The 6540-nt window shown below is 33.9% G+C and overlaps 1 pseudogene; it reads left to right on the forward strand.

Annotated features, from left to right (window-relative positions):
- The window catches only part of LOC149540931 (serine/threonine-protein kinase VPS15-like), an 88759-nt pseudogene extending 86584 nt beyond the window's left edge, over positions 1-2175 (forward strand).
- Positions 2176-6540: the final 4365 nt, after the last annotated feature.

A 6540-nucleotide genomic window follows, 5' to 3' on the forward strand; every position in this document is an offset into this window, starting at 1 on the left:
CTATTTTATGATGATGAATATAATCAAAATAAAATATTAAATTATGATTATAATCTTATCCCAAGTCAACATTTTAATATTAGAGATATAATAATAAATAATAAATATAAAAAGTATACCTTTCACCAGTTCTTCTTCCTTTTCTTCCTAGAGAGCCTTTGAGATTGAGTTATTATCATGTTTGAAATCTCCAATGTCAAGATAGATTTTCTATGAAGTCCTAGAGAAAGCCAATAATTCGTAGTGCTTAGAGGTTTTAGGGAAAGGAAACCATCAGAGAAAATTTAAAAAACTTTCAGCTTCTCAGAAGTTGGTTGAACCTAGTTTAAACTCAAATAATGCTTCTTTTTCTAATTAAAAAAAACCTGAAAAGATTTCATCTATTTCATCTATAGCAGTTGGTCTAGCTATGGCCAAAAGTTGGTGAATTAATAAGTCATATCTACATCCAAGCATAGAATCCCTTGGTTAGAATATAAGTTCATTTGAGCCAGAAGATTGTGCAAGGATGAAAGCAATGGAAAGCTACATACTAAATCTCTCTAGTACAATGCAGTCTTGAGAAAATACATCAGAGTTGGAAAATCATGAGATGCTTCAATCTTCTCCTCTAGGAATGCATTTGAATTTTGCGATAGGTAATGGTTCCAACCATGGTCCATCTTATGAAGGTGTCCCAATTTAAGTGTACCCTCTTACTAAAAATAAAAATGGGAGTGGAAAAAATCTGATGTCTTCGATAGGATCATCCTTTAATGAAGAGTTAAGAAATAATGTTGTAGGTCCACAAGATGCAACACATATTATGATGACAAAATTTAATGGAGCACAAGTTTCTTATTCTTTTGTTTCCTCACAATGGACTTTGGGTGTTGGTCATTCATCCATGCTTGCAATAGAGATAATACAAAGATTTGTTAGTGTGGGAGGTTCTTTTCCTCTCAAGTTGGTTAGTGGTTCTATTTTGAGTGGCAGATTTGCTTCTAATAGGCAAGTCAACAAAGTCTTGAGAGATTCTGTTGGAAGAGAAAATGGTGACATAACTTACATGATGAATAAGTTCAAAGACACATATATTTTTGATGATTCTAAGAGCTCTTTATTGTCATGAGTGTAACTGCAGGTTTCAATTACTAGGAGATGCAACTATATTGTCACCTTACTCTGGAGCATCTATCACAAATCGTGCATTGAGACCACATGAAATTTTGATGGCACATCTTCAAGAGCATTAGTAGTTGTCAATAACATTGTAGTTTCACATGATCATAACTTTTTTGTAAGTGCATCAGATGATTCCACGATTAAAATCTAGGATAGACGAAGAATAGAAAAGGACATTACTTTTTGGTCAAGGTTGACCTACTATATAGATGATGGTTGAGTACTTTATGTTATAATGTTTGCAAATAGGCCACAAGTTGTTGTGGCATCTAGTAGTGGTAGAGTACAGGTTTTCTCTATAAATTATCTTTTAAGAGAAGATGGTAGCATTGATAGGTACATTGGCACTAAATATGTTGAAAAGAAAGAGACAAAGGAAGGAGCATTTCTAACTTTGCAAAGTTTTTGTATAGAAGGTGCTCTAGTGATTCTTTATAGTACCCAACATAATGGTAGTCATCTTTGGGACTTAAGGGAACATATAAATGCACAAACATTGAAAGAAAATCCAAAAGAGGGCTACATTTCTACAATTGTGGTGGATCCTTTTTAGAGTTGGTTTATTTTAATCTAGAGGGGTGCTAACCCTATGGGATGTGTGGTTTCATATCCTTGTAATTACATGGCAGCATCCTATGGCTTTTTCTATAGAGAAAATGTCCCTTCATGCAAAAAATTCAAATTCTTTCCCATGTACAATAGGTGATCCCCTGATATACATGTAGTTGTAGGGATCAATAAGGTGGCTCAATGGAATGCAAAGGATGGTAGTTCTTAGAATGTATTGGTAATGTAGTTATTTCAAGATCTTGTCTATTCAATAAATTATCACTTTTCAAAGATTCCTTCTTGAAATTAATTTTATAGTTCTTTTAAGTACCATGCTCTAAAGTTGGTGCAGATGTTTCTGAGATTCCTGTTGTATTGGCCAAGCCCTCAAGTCAATCTGCTCTAAAGTCTAGAGTCAACCCTAACTCTGAAAGAGCAACAAACTCAAATTATGACACATAATTATGTACAAAATTTAAATAGAAAGCAAGGAGCACTAAAGAAAAATAAGCTTTTACATAAGGAGAATATTTGTATTCTTACACTCTTCTCTGTTACTAGTTTTTGAATTTGTGCTTTATTTTTTGAATCTATCTAGTGTAGATACCTTAGTTCTCTCTAAATAACTTACAATGTGCTTTTCCTTAGAGTCTAAACTATTTACCCCTTCAGATCTAATTGTATATTCTATTAGTTTAATTTTTATTCAAATTAAGTAACTCCAATTGTAGACAACTTTTCTTTTTTCTTCTTTCTTAAACCATAAATTATATGGATTAATGATTCCTAGCTACTACCTCATGCTTTCTAAATTAAATAGTTGCATCTATAATATTTAAAAATACATTAACAATAATCGTCACTAATATAATTTCTCACAAGAAAGATGAAAGTCTTTGCATATAAAAATAAAAATAAAAATTAACTTACCAATTCCAGTAGCTAACCAACACTTGTTAGGGGGAGTAGAAGGAACTGACATCTTTGAGAGAAGATGAGATAGATTAGTGCTAGATTTCTCACTTATAAGGTCATCATTCATTGATGAACTTGTTGGTAACACCTAGTCATGTCAATATTATGTTTTTAGATCCCAATTCTTCCTATAGGATAAATCTTAAAAGTTTATTAAGTAATTAATAAGCCAAAATTTTATATATAAAAAATCCCCTACCAGAATTTGGGAATAAGTTAAACTTCATCATTCCCCATATGTCTATATTGTTTGCATCTGTGACATGCTAAGAAAGAAATTTCTTTCTATTTTAAACAAACACTTTGAATGGGCATGTGTGCATAGATCATCAAACGAAAATGATTCCTTAGAATACACTAGTTTATGGCCAAATTCTAGAAGAAATTGTGGACCAAAAGAAAATTCATCATATGACAAAAATGTTCCTAATTGTTCTTTAGCTATAATTAAATTTTCTTGCTAAAAGATCAAAAAAATTAAAGAAAAATCAAACAAGCAAGATTAATATTATGAGCAGTGGTCATTTAAAGTTACAAAAGTTTCACTATACTGATGTGTAGTCAATACTAGTAGAGTGCAGGCTCATAAGATGGGCAAGTTTTTGTAATTGATGTTCAAAGTATAAATCAATGATATTATTTAAGTAAATAATATATGAACAATATTACTAGTGGACATAAAAGTATTTAGGGATTTTTTCTTTGGAAACTCCACGTGGAAACATGCTCCCAAAAAAAAAAATTATGTTGCTATCCATAGAACACATATAAACTACATTAGCATGCAGTTGAAGTATCCTAAGAACCTCTCTAAAATAGCATTCATTTCAAAAAAGCAATATTTGATTGTCATCACTTGCTTCAGATTATCACATTGAAGAAAAGTTTCAAACTTAAAGTAAATTAGTCAATACTTAGGAATGTGTAAAGGCACAATCAAATAAAACCTAAATGAAAAGAATGTCATTTAGGATAATAAATATAAACTTACAATAGAATTTCTAAGTGATTCTTGGTAGGCATAAATTATCTCTAGAATTTTATAAGCCATGGCTGCAAATTCAAGCATGCATGTTGATAGAGTAAATAATGTTATATGCCTTGATAGTTGTAAAGAACCCATTTGAACAATCAGGAAAAGATATAAACACATATTCAAATATATAAAATCAAATAGAATCTTAAAAGGGAAAAAAGTAAGATCATTTTGTAGTAATTTTTTTTTATCATATTAAGAGATAAAGTGGAATGAGAGAACATGTTTTATATTTCAACATCCATTTTGCCTATGCAACTTGTGCAGGGGATCCAGATCTAGGGGGTTCGTATATTGTAGGCCAAGTTAGGTAGCTTTCAGATGCTTTGAGAAAAAAATCTTCCAATGCAAATCCAAACACCATAACCCTTGTCAACACCAGTGCAATCCACAAGAATAGAGAAAATATAAAATGTGTAGACCAAGATTGGTTGCGCGAACTTCATCACCCATATAGTAAAATAGAGGAAGGGTGCCCCAACCATATATAATGGAGGAAGAGTTCTCTAGAAGCATCGAAGTTTATTGGTAGATGGTTGGGAGGGCAAGGTGATGCCCATATACCATAGAGAGATCTAATGGGGAGGGGAGAAATCTGCTGCATCATTTTATTCAATCCCTATCCTAATAGGATGAATAAAAACTAAAATAATATTCAACATATATAATATCCAAATTGCTTAAAATGTAAGAGATCTATAGGGTATTCTATTATTCAAAATTTGAAAACATACCTGTTTATTGTAACAATTTGGATCATTTCAAATTAATTGAACAATTTGAAATAGGTCGTTGAAGAAAGATGGTTGGGACATCAATCAAAACATAAATTGTACCTACATAGAGCCTGATTAAAATAGTAAATTGTGAACTAGCTTCCAGTAAATCGTGAACTAGCGTCTAATCATTCATTTCCATGATAAACCTTCCCCTGTGGCGATGATGCTACAGATGAAAACTCGAGTAGTTTATTATTACCTTGAATCGTGCAAACTAGGCTGAGCGTTATAAGATAGGGAAAGGTCACTCTAGGGAAATTGATTTTACCTAAATTGTCATTATTTAAAATAATTAAAAATAAAATTTTAATCTTAATTTAAAAAATATGTTAAGGAGAAATTTGATATTTTGTCTAAAATTAACATCTTTAATACCATTTTTGTGAAGTAGTATATTGAGCATTTTAATTTTTAATATCATTCTTATGGAGTTGATTAAATAAGACTACATGTGTATTATCTCAGAAGAACAAGATAGTTTTGTTGCTGGCAGACAAATTTTGGATGGGGTGGTTATTGCTACTGAGGCTATTCACTCTATGGCTACTTCTAGGGAGAGAGCCATGTTTGTTAAACTAGATATGGCTAAGGCCTATGATAGAGTTAAATGGAGCTTCCTAAGGAGTATTCTTCTTTCTTTTGGATTTAGCTCTGACTGGGTGAGTTGGATTATGAGTTGTGTTACTTCTGCCTCTTTTTCGGTTCTTATTAATGGTCAACCTTCTCAACTATTGGTGCTTCTAGAGGCCTCTGCCAGGGTGACCCTCTCTCCCCATATCTATTCATCATCATGGCTGAAGGCTTGGGCAGATTCTTTAAGCATCAGGTGTCCCAGAATTCTATTCAAGGCTGGCGGTGGGGTAATGGCTTACCTTCTCTTTCCCATCTTCAATTTGTTGATGATTTTTCTCTTGTTGGTCTTGCTAGGATCAAGGAAGCTGAAGCCTTTCGACATGCTTTGGACGTTTATTTGGCAGCTTCAGGCCAAAAAGTTAATGAGCACAAATCTTCCATTTACTTTTTTAAACTCCTGATTCTATTCAGCACATGATTGTTGGTATCCTACGGTTTCAGATAGGATCACTTCCTTTGACTTATCTTGGCATCCCTATTGCTGTTTCCAGGCAGCCACGTCTCTTCTGGAAAAATTTGATTACCAAGCTTCAGGATAAGGTAAATCATTGGACTCATAAATGGCTTTCTACTGCTGCCTAGGTTACTCTTCTTCAAGCTGTTATCCAAGCTCTTCCTACTTATTGAAGCATGGTTCACGCAGCACCTATTTACTTTCTCAAGGAGTTTTATGCTCTTTCTAGACAATTCCTTTGGAGTGGTAATTTGCATAGTACTAAATGGAGCTTGGTTAATTGGGAAACTATTTGTAGGCCTAAAAAGGAGGGTGGTCTTGGTCTTCAATCTGCTCTATTGAGTAGTCAAGCTTTGGCTGCTAAACTTTATTGGCGATGGTGCTCTGGACAACATCAACTTTGGGCTCGTATTATCACTCATAAATATTTTCATGGTGCTGATCCTTGCTCTGTTTCTGCACTTCCTCTTGAAGGCCGTGGCTCAATGGTTTGGCATACTTTGAAGACAGGTGCGATGTTGGTAAAGAGGGGTCTATTTTGGATATGTAAAGGAGGTTCTCAGGCTTTGTTTTGGTCTGATGCTTGGGATGGATTCCCTTCCATTTTATCCATATACCCTCATCTTCAGCCTCTTTGTGACTCTTTTCTTGCCGCTGGATGGGATAAAGTGGCTCATTACAAGACTCCTTATCAATTGGGACCTGTTGTTGGTTATAGATGGAAGCATTCTTCTGATTGGCCTCCTGGAGGTATAGACATGGATCGTTAGGAGCTTTCTCAAATTCTGGCCTCTAGAGAGTGTTCTTCTTTGCTTGGTCCAGATGTTTTGGCTTGGGGCGGTACCTTGTCTGGTAAATATCATGTCTCTGCTGGGTATCAGGAGATAACTAGACAATTATTTGGGGATGCTGAGGTCTCTTGGTGGAAGTTAGTTTGGAATAAAGTTTCT

This window comes from Cupressus sempervirens, chromosome 9 (genome assembly GCF_028749045.1).
Source record: "Cupressus sempervirens isolate cs-2001-9-10 chromosome 9, ASM2874904v1, whole genome shotgun sequence".
Taxonomy (NCBI): Eukaryota; Viridiplantae; Streptophyta; class Pinopsida; order Cupressales; family Cupressaceae; genus Cupressus; species Cupressus sempervirens.